We start from the raw sequence: 16091 nt of genomic DNA, 5'->3' as shown, positions 1-16091 counted from the left end.
CTTAAAAAATAGAATGGATTTCCTCTGCTTTGATGCCCAGAGGGAAGGGGACCATACACATTCATAGAAATTAGATCTGTATGGCCCTGGGAGCACCTGACTTGATTTACCCTCAAATGTCACCCATATATTCGCATTTCATTGGGAAACTGTCAACACAAATGTCAAAATGCCTTACTGTGTGGAACAAGGGCAATTTGCTTTAAAATTAATTATTCGCTTGATTTTCAGATACAAAACAATTCACGAACTCCAGCAGGACAAGCTTGCTTATTTTTCATCTGTGTTACCTAGTTATGCAGAATCCCTTCAAATGATAACATTTTCTCTACACACCACAAAGCCCAGTGAAAAAAAAAAAAACAACAGTCTTCTGTGCCAGGGTTTTATATGTAGAACTCACCGAGCGCCAGAATAATGTAATAGTGATGAATAATACATAGCCAAAATGGATTGTACATAATCTGTTGGGTTATGAATCTCAGCTTTATAGCTCTTCTTTATAATCCCTTCTATTTTGTTGGTTTCATCTGACAAGGCTGGAAATAATCTCACAACTCCAAAATGGCATTTCACTCCCAACCGCTGCTCCTCTGCTCTCAGCAGATACTTCCAGTTATGGAGTGAGGTTTGCTGAGTCCGTGAGCACAGCTACTCAGTTTCTCATGGGAATGCAGAAAGCTGACAACTCGGATTCAGCCGTGCAGGGTGAAGGGATGCGCAATCAGGATGCTCTCATTCATCAGCTCTTGCATCCAGCCTGCTCCGAGTCCAACTCTGCCATGCATCCACAGCTCATGGTTTGATCTCAGGATGGACTTTACAAGCCAGAGAACAAAATATCTTGCTAAAAGCATCCTATGGAGGCCAAAGCGGGTAGCGATGTGATGTCTGGATATCTGGATTAATGCTATCCCACTGTCAAAAAAGAACAAGCATGGGAAAGGGGTCCACAGGCTTTCCTTGGAGAAAGTGGAGGTCACGGCAAAATGGTGTTTTGAAGCACTGCAATGAAAAGTGGAACAGTTCTAACTAAAACAAGATGAGGCTAATGTGGAAATGCAGCTGCAGGGAGCAGACCTGCTTCATGGGAGAGGGGAGCCCTGGGGAGCTCAGGCTGCAGCAAGCCCTAGTACTGTTTTGTAATCAAAGACTTTGATTTTGGCATAAGAATCAAGGGAGGAGGGAGAGTCTGTTTTGTATTTTAAAAGCCCTTAATTTTCTGCCAAATAACAAAATCCTAGGAACCTATTTTGGGGGTAAAGCATCCCATTCTGATGGAACACATTTACCAGATTAATTCCAGCTCCTGTAACAGATCGTTTGGGGAAGGAAAAGCTGTTCCTCTCCCAGCATGCAGCTGCCAAAGCCTCCCATTGCCACCAGCACAGCATCTGCACCACCTGATTCTGTGTGAGGGATGGAGGAGCCCAAGGCAACAGGCTGACACATGCCTTGTTCTCACTGTGCTCACAGTGCTGGATGAGCAGCAGGTACAAAAAGGGGATGGGAGTAATTTCCTACCAAAAGCAGAGCACCAAATAAACCAATAGCACTCCTCCCACCCCAGGAGCCTTGTCATGCTTGCAAAATAATTTAGACACATTACAGCAGTATCAGTACCTTCTGCTATGAGCAGCATCTTGCAGCATGTAATACGTCAGGGCAGAAAACAATTATAACACAGCACATGCCATCACAGCTGGAGATTGCCTGTGCATCACGTGCTAGGGCTATTGCTAAGCTTTCTTACCATGCATCATCTGATGTTAAAAAATGAGACATAATGGGGAAAAAAAAATTGTCACTGCTTTCTGCTGGCTCCTTCCTTGGGGCTGGAAGGAAAAATGCTCTAAGTGCAGAAGAAAATTGCTTCAAGCAAGTGACCTGATCACAGGAGAATTCAGATACTTATGTTCTCCATCACCTTTAAAAACATGAGAAGAAACCTGATAATAAGAGGAATGGGATTATTGTAATTTGATGGCTGCTTGACAGCTGGCCCCAGCCCATCTCTCTTTGAAGTCAATGGGAAGATGGCAATTTCATTAAGTCAGTGACAGTTTCATGGAGTCCTAGTGAAAGGCTAATAATCTTTGCCCCTGTTTAAAAGGAAGGATAGATCACAGTTGTGGAAGTGATTCACAGCGTGCCAAAGGATGTGTTGCTGCAGACAGGTACGGAGCAATGTATAACTCATGCTGACATACACCTTCCCTGATGAGGTGCTACTTTGGCTTTTTTCACTATCAAATCCCTCTATCAGCACATGGTTCATACCAGTATAAATAACCTAAATGAGCCATTATCCCATTGCTGTCTCTGAGAAGAGGAGGGATCTCTCTGCCAGATGAGTCAGGAGTGCTGGGGGAAACCCTGCTTATCCAGCATGGAGAGATGTTTTAAATTCACTAAAAATATATATTTTTTCTTAGGAGGAAGTTTTTCACACAGAGGGCGATGTCACACTGGAACAGGTTGCCCAAGGAGGTTGTAGATGCCCCATCCCTGGAGGCATTCAAGGCCATGCTGGATGTAGTTCTGGGCAGCCTGGTCTGCTGGTTGATGACACTGCCTGTAGCAAGGGGGTTGAAACTAAACTATCATGATTCTTTTCAACCCAGGCCATTCCATGACTCTATGATTCGATGATTTATCTAGTGTATTACACGTCCTGTCCAGTTCACACGTGATTAATGCTCCCAAATACTGTAAGTGCATGAATATCCCATCATATTTGCACCTGGAAGAAAGACATGGGGCTGCAGACCTCATGTAATTGCACCAAGGTGTGCTGCCATCTGAGTGCTGCAGTCTGTAACTGGGGCTTCTTCCTTCAGGAGACCATACCAGGATGGCTCACTCTTACATCCAAAGAGAGAAGAAATTAAAAAAAAAAAAAGCTCTTTCTCACAAATAACTGTCCCATGGTTGATTATGTTTGTTTTGATCCCTACAACAGGGCTCCTAATCTGCAGTGAGGCAGCAGGAGATGGAAATGAAGAGATAGGAGGGGAGGAAAAAAAAATAGGACGAGGAACTAAATTTTTGAGTTTTATCTCCAAAGTGAGGAAAACAGAAGTTGAGAAACATTCCCAAATAGTGCTGGGAGAAGAGGAAGGATCAGATTTATTGGACACAAAAGAAAAAATGCTTCTGGAATGCAGAGCCATCTGCACCTTGGAGTTGGGATTAGACTTATTTTTACGTCCCTCTTTTTTCCAGACAGTCCACTGATTAAAATATTCAACACGCTGCAGCCAGGCAATGTAGATAAATTGTAAGGAAAATAATGAGGTTCTTTCATAAGTATTTCCATCACTAGGTCTTAGATTTAATTATTTGCCCAATTCTGTACTACTACCCAGAAAGCACTTCTGATGCAAGCTGCTCCCTAAGTAGAAGGAATCGTGCACAGTTTTGATGTATTGATTAAACCGCCACCAAAGGATTTGAGATGAAGATTGAACACTCCAAAAATAATGAAATATGTTTGAAGCTGAGACGTTCCATGAATGAGAACGGATGGCTTTTTCTGCTACGCTGCTATCATTTATTAGCTCACTAATAGTGTTTATTTCCTTAAGACTTACAGCTCGTTGGTTGGGTTTAGAACAACAGCCCAAAGCATTACAATTTAAAACGCAGTTCCATTCTGCCTTGTGCTGCCATGCTCCCTGCTGCAGCACAGGGACTGGAAAGGTCCTAGTTCTTTCCTAAATCTTGAAAGTACAGGTCTTTGGAGCATCTGACAACAGAAACCCACAGAAAGAGTTATGAACTGCAGCCATTCCAGACTCATTTTTAAACCTGAATATATTCTGGGTCTTCACTTCATCTGTGCTTACCCTTCTTCTGATGGAGTTTCACTGAAAACTTTCCCCCCTTGATTTCAGCAGACTCCGAACAGCCCAATTCTAAGCTCTCTTTGAACTAATTACCAAGCTCCTCTCTCAATCATGTAATCTCCTCTGATAATTTATTAAACATGTTTGAGCCATCAGACCAAGAAGGTCATGCAAAGACAGTGGCTACAAAATGCAAAATGAGTCGGTTGGGTTGCTTAATGAATTGCAGGTGTGCAATCATAACTCGGAAAAACTGTAGCACTTCTCATTTTGGGGGAAATTAAACCTCGAGCTGTGTTATGGATTTATAACCACAAGTAAAGATACAGCACATAAAAATATCGTCATTACCAAAATATGCAAATATTCCAAGTATTCAGTGCGTGAGAAAAGCATATTTATTTCTCTGGTCTTACAAGCTATTTGCAAACTAATGAAAATTCACGTTTCTGCATTATATCGCCATGGAACACGCAAAGAGCAATTTGTACTCCAACAGAACCGCCGTGCAGTTAAGATTTAGGGGTGTCATTTACCAGCCCAGCTGAAAGCCCTGTTGCTTTGCACTGAGGAAGGCAATCGAGCAGCAAAGTCAGCTTCATCACAGTCCTATTCTGCCTACTGAAGTGAGGGGGAAAACATCCTCCCTCCCCACCATGTACGGATCCCAGCCAGTTTGAGGATAAATAGCTTAATGGAGTGCTGAACCCACATCTCCGACCTCTGGTGCCTGCCGTGTGCCCTCCCAGTGACAGCTCGTGTATCCATATTGATTAATAAAGCTTTAAGGACATAACATCACCTTTATCTAACATCAAACCTAAACATTCTCTGCCTTACAGGGCTGTAATTTATTTAAATTTCTCGGTGAAGTATGGCACCATAAAAGCCGCAAAGGCTGAAGGCCCATCTGCAGAGGCAGTGGGGTGTGCAGAACGCAGAGGTCAGCAGCGTGCCATGGAAGCCATTGAGGGCCCATACTTGGCTTTTGGGGAGCAAGCATGGGTTCCCCACAGCAAAGTGGTGGTGGGAAGGAATTTCTGCCCCACAGAACCATCATGTGACCTTAACACTACCCGGCTTTGTGTCGGTATCCCTGTTTAGGGATGGTGAGCCATTCATTTTGATGCAAACACGTTGGTCAGGTCTTGAATTGCCTTCATGGGAAGGAGGGGTTGGGGCAGGCCTTGCATCGCCAGAGCCTTTCAACCGGGCGTCTTTTGTCACAGTTAATAATAGAAAGAAATAAAGAGGGCAGCACTGGTTTCTGCCGTTAAAACAGCATCAGCATCTACAAAACTAAAATATCGTGCTGGCATTTGCAGTGGGTGAAATCCCCACGCCTGTCATGAGCACAGTGGCAATAACTGCCCTCTACAGTGCTCTGGCTGCTGGAAAGCAGCATTTGTCACGCAGCCGCAGGCTGCTCCGCTCCTTGAGGTCCTGAGGCAAAGCTGTCTGGCTTCACAGACGTTAATTATTTGCGTCTACTGTTAATTAGCTGTCTGCGTCCGTCACGGTGGAGCAGTGACAGCCTGGGAGCCGGGCACAGCCCGCGGGCTTTATCCCCATCCCCTCTGCTCCATTCCGACCAGAACATTTCATTTCAGTCACGGTGCCAGAGGCCAGGCCCTGGAGGACCTTTGAAATTAAACACGTATCAAGTACAGTGGGGAGAGAGGGGAGGGGGAGAAGGGGGCAATCCGGCTCCTCAAGCATGCAAGTCGAGAGCTTTCACTGTATTTATTCAGCCAGCCACACATCACGTCCCGGCTGTCCGAGGGAACCTTGCTGATGGAAATTTCCACCTCGCATTATATAATAATAGAAGACACATCACATAGTTCTCAACAGAAGAGATTTATCACTGAACACATTTCCTAGCTGCATTAGCTCAGAACCATATTTCTTTTGTTAAGACGAGAAACAAAAAGAAGTGCTTTGGAATTGCAGTGAAACAGTAAAAAACGAAATCCTGGAGAATAATTAATTCATTCCTTTCCACCTGCAAATTGCCTAAGGACAGGTTGAGCTCTTACCCAAATGTTGCACAGCAATTGTTCAAACACTACCAAATGATTTTCACAAATGCTTCTCGCTCTGTAATTTCCTGGTGACCGAGTCGCTGTGCATGTCTGACATTTGAAATTCAAATTTCAGCCTTTTCTGACCGGCTGCACAGATTGCAGGAACAGACCTGCTGGCCGGGCGGAACTCTGACTTCTGTTGCTGTGATGCCACAGCTGTGCTGTCTCACTCAGCTCCCCCAAGCTGCCTCTGCAGCCTTTGCCACCCACTTCTCCAGCCAACATCCCTGAGCCTTCTCCCAGCTGCACAGCCAGCTGCCCAACAACACCGCTCAGAGTGACCAGGTCTGCATGTGATGTGATCCCACTGGTCATGCTGCCATCACCATCAGCACTAAAGCTTCTTTTTTGCCTGAGCTTTCTCATCTGATTCTTGATTCCTGCATTAGCATATGAGTTTCTTGGGGCAGAGGTTGTGCTCCTTCTGGATCTAACTCCTACTCATTGGTACAATGCAATAACATCAGAGTATTTTCTCCAGTCATTTGCCAGCGCGTTCAGCAAGAAACAAACACCAAGTGCACACAAACACACCAAGAATGCTTAAGGATTCACATGAATATTCATACCAGTGGGATTTTTGAGTTTCTCAGCCCCTTCCCCAGTCATTGGCACAGAAACAGTACCGGGAGCAGGAGCACTCGTTGTAGGACCACCAGCAGATGCTCAGTGATGGATGAGCAGTGCGGGGCTGTACACTGCCAGCACAGCTCCCACACCTCTGTTTCCCATTGCACTCTCCAGTTTGGTGCACTTCTGAAGTATTTACAGATGGGCCATTGCACTTCAGAGAGGAAAAACTCAAATGAAATATGCAAAAGATTTTCAAAGATGCAAAAATAAGAGTTTTGTACGAACGCAACAAAGGTTTGAGCACTAACTGAAAAAAGCCCCAAGAAACACCACAGTGGGTATCATGTTTAGGGTTCTTAGGAAGGAAATCAGTGTGACGCTGCAGTTCTGTACACTTCTCCAATTTAGTCAGTTCTGGTCATAAATTTTTCTTTTTCTTATGAGTAAGACTTCTGTTTCTGCTGGGCCTAAAATGCCCCCTTTCCCACCAACTTGTCTTCTGACCTCTCCCCACTGTTCTCTGCTCTGTCATCTAATACTATGCAGTATATTCCCTATGATGTTCCCTGCAGACCAGAGCAATTTAGAGGCTCGCTGATTCAAACTCTTAACGTTTGGAGCAGTGGAAAACACACTGGAAAACCCTCTATGTGAGCACATCTGCAACACCTTCACTGCAGCTGTGCTGTCAGTGTCCAATGCTGGTGAAGTGCAGTGGGTTGGCAGAACTTGCAGGACAGCGGGTTCCTATCACTCTCTGAATGAGCCCACTGTCAGATGGAGCTCACATCCCCTTGGGGCAGATATGTCCAAACCAGGTTCATTGCCAGAAAATATTAGCACAGCTGAGAAGACAATTTGGATGGCACAATTGTCTTGGCACTTGTCCTGGCAGGCACTGAGGGCATCCAGCCAGCCTAATGCCAGTACCATACGTTAAGTATGTTAATGGATTCTGTTGGTTGTGATGATCTCTTAATTTTTAATGGTGGTTTTTTGTTTTGTTTTTGTTTTTGTTTTTGTTTTTGTTTTGGACCATCAGCTGTCATCAACAAAAGAAAATGTAACTGTACAACATACTTGAGGTGGTTTGATTTTGTGGACAGAGGTGTCAACAGCAATGAAAAAAATACTCCTGTCACAGAATTAGAAAATTGTGCCCCAGGAAACAAATTGTTTAAAGACCATAATAACCATTACCAAACTTCTACTTTGGGCTCAGTGTTTATTGATTTCAGGTGGGAGTAAAGGTGAAGGAGAGTGAAAGTAATGAGGAAGCGCATGAAGTACCCACTGCATGTGTTCATCTTGCATGGAATGGCAAGCAAATAGCAAAGGGAGGCGAGTTGGGGGCCCAAAGAGTTAAGTCCAGGCAGGCGCAGGTGCAGGCAATGTTTGTGTGACATCTGAACGCAAAGTGAAAAATCACCTCTTGCAGGGAAGCTCAGCTGTGCGAACCAATTTAAGCTCTGTATAAGAAATGGAGAGCGAAACCAACACAGTAAAATATGATGCAGTGAAACTGGCTGTGATAGCACACAGTCATTTTGCATATTGGGTTCTGCAGGCACTCATAGGGCTAGCGAGGGTGTGCAGTTTGAGGACCTGGTAGGAACGGTTTCCCAAGCATGATAACTGCCAAGTGACCAGCTGGATGTAGCCTCCATTATACCTACTGCCTTTGAGGTGAATTTCTCCCTTCATTTCTCCCAATTTCCCTGAGGTGTGGAAATATTTACAGCATCATGTGCTATGTGACAGCATTGTTTTTACTCTGAATGGCCCCAGAGCATCTGAAATAGAAGAACAAGGAGCACCTCCACTTCCTACCGAACACATCGCTGATCCATGGCAGGAGAGGAAATTAAAAAATTCACTTGTCATCTTCCAAGCGTGACGTGACCTCTGTGCCATAGGAAGAAATCTATGCTGTAAGGTTAAGTCACTACTTAACTGCTTAATGTCAATCTGACTGACATTAAGCAGATTGATGGGGAGATTCAATTTATTTATTTTTAAATAGGAACCCAAACAACTTAATATTCCTTCTTGACTTAATCTGCTGCCAGGCTGGGTATCCAATTCAGTGTGTTTACGTGTGCATTTGTTTATTTATGACTCTTAAGACCACATGACCTGCGGGTTCCTGTGGGAGAGGATGCTGTGTAACTGTGCTGTAGTCACCATGGATGAAACCCATGCAGGGATTATCCTTCACATACAGCCATCTGCATTGGCTGTGCTGACTCTAATAGTAATTTTTAAGCATAGGCTCTTGTGGATTATCTGCTTGTTTCAGTAAATACAAATCATCTTGCAGTTCAAATTAAGATACAATAATTTCCAGATCTGGAAAGCATACAGTCATTAATAGGGAAAAATGGTATTAAGGTGGCATACGGGTTGCAGTGTTTAGTCAGCAATTTGAATAGTGAAGAACATTGGAATTGGGAATCTTCTACACTTTAAGAAGGCAGAAAATGTAGATCTTAGATGGCTGTCATTAAATGTGACTCAAACTGCTCTAATCTTCTCCCATGAAATCGTCATCTAAGCTAAAACATGTTAAGTATACCTAAGAAATAAAGCTGATTTAATACCTTTTTGTACAGCTGTACACCCAAAACAAAGAGCAGCCTGTTGCCACTTCACTTTTCTTCCTTTGATCTACTTTGGTGCAGGTAGAGAAGAGCGGAGGGAACTGTCAAGGCCCCAATGACAATTAGTTTGCTGTGTTGATTAGCATCTGGTGATGCTAATCAGCTGTGAGATGTGACATGCCTTTGCAGACCAGTTTTTCTACTGATGGTGCTTTGTCTTTTCCTAATGATCCGGGTGGGATTTGCAGCAACTTGTGCAGAAGCCCGGCTTGCTTGGGTTTCCATGAGGCAGCTGCTTGCGGATAGCTTCTGGAAGCCCCTGCTTACTGCGGCCTAATGAGAGATTTTGTTTGTTTGTTTGCACAGTACAAACAGATGTCAAGGCTGGGGCCCTTCTAGTCATAAAAATCAAATGAACTCAGCCTTCTGTGCTACTCTCCGCAGGCTGCAAAATCCCCTTTCCTCTGGTTTTAAACTTAAATACAAGAAGAAAACCAGGCATACTGCTTGCCAAGCAGTCTCGTTGTAAAGCCTTTGCTCGGTGAGGCAGTTACACTGCATGAAGCCAAATGTTTGAAAGCCATCAGTGGCTTTAGGGCATTTTTCTTGATGGGGCCTCTTGTCCCCCTCCATCCCTCACACAGATACCTTTGGTATCATCTAAACCCTCCCTGCCTTTTCTGACCACCTTAAACACGAAAGCTATCGTGCTGTGGATATGAACATTTGCAGAAAGTGCAGGCTTTATTCTGAGTGTGGAACAGTTCTTAAAAGAACTACATAACACTATCAGGGGCAGATCTGAAGGGCTTGCTGGTAGGGTCCTGAGGTCCTGCTAAATCCTAATATGGCCCTGACTGCCCTCACCTGGGTCTCCTCCCACTCCCATGGAACCCATTTAAGCTCAAGTGAAGGCCTTCAGCCCTTTTTTGAGCTGGGTTGGAGGAGCACAAGCCTGGCTGTGAGCCTCACTGACCTATAGGCTGGGCTATCTGCCTGACCATGGGCATGTTCTCCACGGATCATCCTGGTAGCACAGACTCTGGCTGAAGCTGACCACCACCTCTGGGTCTTTTCAGCTCAGGTACAGAAAGGCAAGCCCTGCCTGCTGAGTCCCTGACCTTTTGGGTGCAGCTGGCCCCATCTCTTATGTGGTTGCTCTGCTAAAGGTAAGATCAATTATATCCTGTTTCTCCACAGCAAATGTTTTTCTCACCTGTTCTTTACACCCTATGCAGTAGTCTTGCTATTATCATGCTGTAGAAATGAGGTTTTGAGGATGCATTTGTGGCTACTGAGGAAGATTAGAGATGTAATGGAGTTCAGCCAAGCTTGTGACCAGCAGTATCTTTAGTGAAACTGATACTGATGTATCTTCACTGGGATGTAGTTGCCATATCGGTGATTTGGCAAGGTAAATATGCTATCAAAATATGGCTTTGATGATGAGTTTTGCCATGATCGTTTCTATTATCCTTGATGATGCTCATTCCTGCTGTGTTTTTTTTGTTGTTGTTGTTTTAGAACATTTAACCCAAGGTTTTAACTTTATGGAACTACATGACCTTTGAAACACAGATGAGCCTCATGTTTGTAGGCTCTGTCTCCTGATACAGGGAGAGGCCAAGGCTCTCAATGAGTATAATTGCATAATTTGCCCTTTCACCATGTTTCATTGTACTCATGAAGGGCACTCTGGAGGCTGAGAGCATTAATGGGAGGTCAGAACTTCATTTTGGATGGCTCGGTGTCTGATCTTGGCTGCATTGGTGAGGAAGCGCAGCAAATCTTGTGGGTTGAATGTCATTACTTCTCCTTGACATCAGCATAGCAAAATTGGAATGTAGCCTTTGGAGCAGTTTCACCTCTTATGATCAAATAAACAGAATCCAACAAATGGGACCCTGTTTGTCAGAATTATGTCCATTGACCCTCCTGTGGTATTTTTAGCTGGTTAAATGCCTCCAGTGTTATGCTATTTTCCATCTTAATGTGTGTCACAGGACTTGGCTGGTCAGAAAGCAAAACAAAAAGCCCTCACATCAAACTCACATATAGACATTGAGATATAAATGGCAGCTAGCAGAGAAGCTGTACTTCTGGTTCATGGCTGTCAAATGTGCTTGGAGTTACAAGGAAAGTAGCTTCCAGCTCTCCTCCTGATATAGGAGGAGAGAAATAAGTACAAGTAGCCCTTCTGGTGCATCAAAATTTGATGGCCCTTGCCCGGGGAGAAAAATGATTGGATGAGTGTAGAGAGATACAAAAAAATGTGGTGAGCAAGGTCACTTCCATCATTAATGATGCTACAGACCTAGATGAGTGTGTTTCTTCTGAAAAGAAGATATGTTCTTGACCAGCAGTTGTTAGAAGACTGAGTTGCAGCAATCCCTGGTGTTGGCTCCACTGCCTGTGGAGTGCAAGGCAGTTGGACTGAATGATTGTGATGAGTTACTCTGGAGTCTGTAGCACCTCTAATTCTACAGAAACTATAGATGCAGTTCACAATGAATCAGGACATGAAATGCAATAAAAGCCCAGCAGACTGTGCTATCAGCCAAGGAAATTGCCATCAGTTCTGAGAGAATTCACTTTTAGTGATAAGGAAAAACGTGTGCCTTCAGCTTGTTTTCTCTTGTTACTGAGCATGAATAAGCCTTTGAGAGGACATACAGCACCTGGATGTTTATTTCTTGCCCTGCTGTTAGCCTGTGGAGCTGCCTCATGCATAAGAAGACTGGGGAAAATTAGAAAGAGAAACTATTTGAAACCTCTTTCAACTCCTGCTGCATGCTTCATCCACAATCTGAGCTCATTTGTTGTGTCAGTCTGTGTGTAGGAGACAGCATCTCATCAAAGTGAACCATATGGGGAGGTGGAATAGATAAGAGTCAGCTTGAAGCAGAGGTGCAGGGAGATAACCTGAGTAAAGCTCAGTTTCACTCATCTAATTTCAGGGCCTTAAGTTTGGCAGTGAAGTTAACCTAGACGAAGAACAGAAGAGTGGAGTTCTATCACCAAATCTCACCTAATGGGTGAAGAATGCAATTCTGGCCCTAAAATTAATAAAATTTGGCCTCTGGGAGAGAGAAAAGATGGACATCAGACTCCAGTTAAATGTCTTTGAAGATGAGGAATGTCTTTACTGAAACTACAGTCTAACCATCCTGTTTTATGCAGCTTCTAAGGTGATTGCTTGCTTGGCTCTGTTCTGTGGCTGAGAGCTGCCTGAAACTGGCATGTATAAGCATCAGACTCCTAAATGCAGAAAAGAGCAAATTAACAAAATGGATTTTACAATCATTACCATTTTGAATTGCCTTTATAGTATTTTAGAAGGATACCAGCTCACAAATGTTTGAAATGTGGTTGAAGGAAAGCTGAAGATTGTGCAGCAGTATTTAAGAGATTTACCGTGGGACTTAATTAGGGACCTTATTTTTTACCTATTTAAGTAAAACTGTATTATTTCAAGGTTGTGTAGTGATGTAGAGGTGAAAGGAGGCATTTCAACACAGCCAGGCTTTATAACATTGGCTGACACAAGCAAGCTGCTCACATCTGGAGCTTGCTGGTGCCCCAGTGATACCCCAGGAGCCCCACTAGAAGCTGAAGTTAAGCATGTATGAATGTATCTGCTGAATGTGAACCTTGGACTTCAATCCTGGCATCTAGAAGTTGCTTTTTTAGAAGTTTCTCAGGACACAGGTCTGCTGTTGTATTTTTATAACAATGGTTTGTGTGTTTTGGCAGTTAAGGTAAATTACATCATTTGACTCACATTTTTATTTATCTCATTTCCTATTCTAAAAATACACCAAAGATGACTATTCAACATATAAGGCACACTTGAGATGAGTCTGAAATCAGATACAGGAAAGCCAGAAGTCCTTGTCCTCCCCTTCATTAAAAACACACGCTCCAAGTTGTACAAAGAGATGATGCCTTGTGAAAGGCTGTGATGAGGCACAGACCCCAGGCTGCTTTGGGAAGCAAAGGAAGGAAGAGAGAAAGCAGGAAAGAGAGGAGGGACTACAGCTTCCTTTTCTCCTGGAGAAAGGCTCTGCTCATGAGATTACCCTACAGAGCCCTACAGGCTGTGGGCTATGTCAGACTTCATGCAGCAAAATCAGCATAACCACATGGGAAGCTGCTTTGCATGGACACGGGAGGAATGCTTGTTGTCAAGGTATTTCTGTTCAACTCAGCTGAGGTGTTCTGAAAGGGGAGAACTTATAGCTGAGGAACCATTTCACACAGGAGCATCCCAATTTTTTCTCAGAACCAAGCACATTTATGTATAAGACTGCCTGGTACATTTTGGTTCATGTTTGACACCCAGCAGCTGACTTGTGGCACCTCTAGAGCTGATGTGAGCCGACTGTAGGGGTTTGGCATTGACTGTGGTCCATCTTGGATTGTTTCTGACATACTGAGTGCCCACACTGCAAAGGTTTAGGCACGTCTCTGAACCTCCACCACCTGCTTGCAAAATGACTCTGAATCACCTTCAAGTTGTTTACCATCATTCTTTTCTGGAGTTTCCTGCTCCAGCACCAAATCAGCCAGCTTAACTGGATGCAGCAACAAAACCTTTTTGAGCTAAGCTGGCTGACTTTGCTCTGTTCTGCCAGCTGAACTGCAGGGAAGGAACCTCCAGCCATGTCAAGTGGCTTATTGCTGGGGAGATCATCTCTTTCATCCTCTTGAAGAACCTGGAAAAGGGGTTTTGGCCTCAGCCTGAACTTCAGCTTTTACTCAAAGCCTGGGCAGGTGCAGCTGGCACAGCTGGATGAAAAGCAGCTGTGCAGAGGGCATGAAATACAGCCCTGCCATCGCTCCAGGGATGCCCATGTTAGGATCAGTGTATAATGTCAGTGCCAGATTCCACAAACAGCCCTGTGTTTTTAGTGGCGTCTCCCAAAATAATGCTGCAGTAAGTTAGACTAGAAGTCCATTTAGCCTGGCATAGTGCTCTTCATCCTGAATAATAAATGTTACTCGCTCTGGCAGTTTGTACAGATGAACATCCCTGACAGATCTCAGAAGAGAGGCAAAGTACATTTTAAAACATTAATATTCCTCTTTGCTATAAAAGGATGCTGCAAAAAGCTGTGGTCAGTGCCACAGTCTGCCCTCCAAATGAGGAAAGGAGCACAAATTGAGTAATTTTTTTCCTGAGACCTTTAACCCAATCTGCTTTAGATATTTAACTCACAGACTTTAGATACTCATAGACTTTAGATACTTAGATACTGATACCCAAAATATAATGTTCTGGTGGTAGGAATTCAGGGTTTTATTACAGACTGCCCAACCTCTAGGGATCAAGTGCAAAGCCAGGTGGGGCTGCATGGCTGAAGAACTTCTCCCTGCCAGCCTTCATCACACCAGGTCTTCTCTGCTGTCATGCATTGCTATTACTTGCTTTCTGCTTACACTTGTTTGTCTCCTGCAAGCCTCTGATTTCATTATAATACAGCTATAAAGCAGATAAATAGCATTTATTCCACCTACTGTAAGTACTGGCAGACCTTCTTTCTTCAAAGGGTGCTCACTACTGTCCCCAGATGTTGATTTAGGATTATCTGTGGAAGGCAAATGGATGCATACATCACATCAAAATATCAGTGTAATTTCTCCTGATGAAGCACTGCATGTGGAAAGGTGGGTGTGCTGAACTCCAGTGGCTGAAATAAATAGTGTTAGAATTCCTTGTGAATAATCTTTTTGCCTAGTCAGGCAAGCAGTGGTCGTGCATGTTCCCCAGTATGGAGCCCACTGGGACCACTGGGTGGTTGTCTGGGAATTGGGTTGGGGTGAGATTGCTGATATAGTGGTAAATGTGGAGGTGGAGGGTATAAGGAAGAGGAAAGTTTTGGGTGGTGATGTGTAAAAACTGATGACCCTGAGTTGTTTGTGTATCATCTCAGCTCATGGCTACTTGGAAAGGGAAAGTTGGGTGTTGCCACATTCATGGCAACAGGAAACACATCTTGGAGCACTCCTGGGTCCTCAAAGCAGGACCCTGGAGGAAGAGAAGGAATTAAAAGCCAGGGAAAGCAGATGGTGGTAAGAGCCAGACAAGGAAACCTTCGGGTATATGGAAAACTGAGAAGAGAATGAGTTGGGTGAGCAGCACCAGCATGACTGGTGCAGCATGTACCAGGAGAGCACAAGCAGGTCACTACAGACCTGGAATGGATGCAGTAGAGCTGGGGAGTACTCTGTGTGAGTATAGATGGGAATACATGCAAAAGCTGTAAGCCACACAAGCTGTGTTTTGTTCCTCCACTGTAGTGAGGCACCAAGTAGTTGGGTACTGCAGTCTGTGAGTGCGACCAGTGGAAAGCTGGGACTAATCACTGTTGTTTTGTACTAGAGGTGAATTCTTAGGTGAAATTGGCCAGATTTCCCTGGGAGCATCTTGAGGTCCTCTTCATTTTGTCTCAATGAACTCACAGTGATTCGTGATGTTTCCGGCAAAACAGTTGCGTGCTTCTTTGTGATCAAATATTGGTGTTAATTTTTCACCAAAAATGTTACTCTTTAGCTGCAATGGTTTCTTTTGTGGAATAGATGGGACTTAGAATCATGCTGCGGTGCTGCTCCTTTCCAAGGCAAAGCCTGCTTCCTGGTCTATTAGTCAGCCCTACAGGTTATCCAACACCCCCAAAGAGCATCCAGGCTGCTATTTATTACTGCACTTTGGGTAGCAAATTTCCATTGGGTGATGAGAAGCTGTATCACCAGCACAGTGTGGCACGTCTCATTGTCTCGCACCGCCAGGATGACAAAGGGCCCTACTGAACCGATACGGCTGGATTTAAACAAATCCCATTGTCCTTCAGAAAGCCGTGCAGCCAAGAGGTGGCACGGCTGCTGGAAAAGGGGTACGGCGGCGGGGCGAGGGGTGACCCCTAGGGGCTGAGAGCGGGGCCGTGCCTGGGGGCGGCGGGGCTTTGTGCGGGCGGGGCCGTAAC

The 16091-nt window shown here is 44.4% G+C and overlaps 1 protein-coding gene across 1 annotated transcript in view; it reads left to right on the top strand.

Annotated features, from left to right (window-relative positions):
• The first annotated feature begins 10055 nt into the window (after window positions 1–10055).
• Window positions 10056–16091, top strand: part of FRMD4B (FERM domain containing 4B) — a 106552-nt gene continuing 100516 nt past the window's right edge. The window contains exon 1 of the mRNA XM_019620212.2: window positions 10056–10277. The gene's annotated coding sequence lies outside the window, so the exon portion shown is untranslated. The remainder of the gene's footprint in view (window positions 10278–16091) is intronic.

This window comes from Meleagris gallopavo, chromosome 14 (genome assembly GCF_000146605.3).
Source record: "Meleagris gallopavo isolate NT-WF06-2002-E0010 breed Aviagen turkey brand Nicholas breeding stock chromosome 14, Turkey_5.1, whole genome shotgun sequence".
Taxonomy (NCBI): Eukaryota; Metazoa; Chordata; class Aves; order Galliformes; family Phasianidae; genus Meleagris; species Meleagris gallopavo.
Note: the sequence above shows the minus strand (reverse complement) of the source record. Positions and strands in the feature narration are given on the sequence as shown.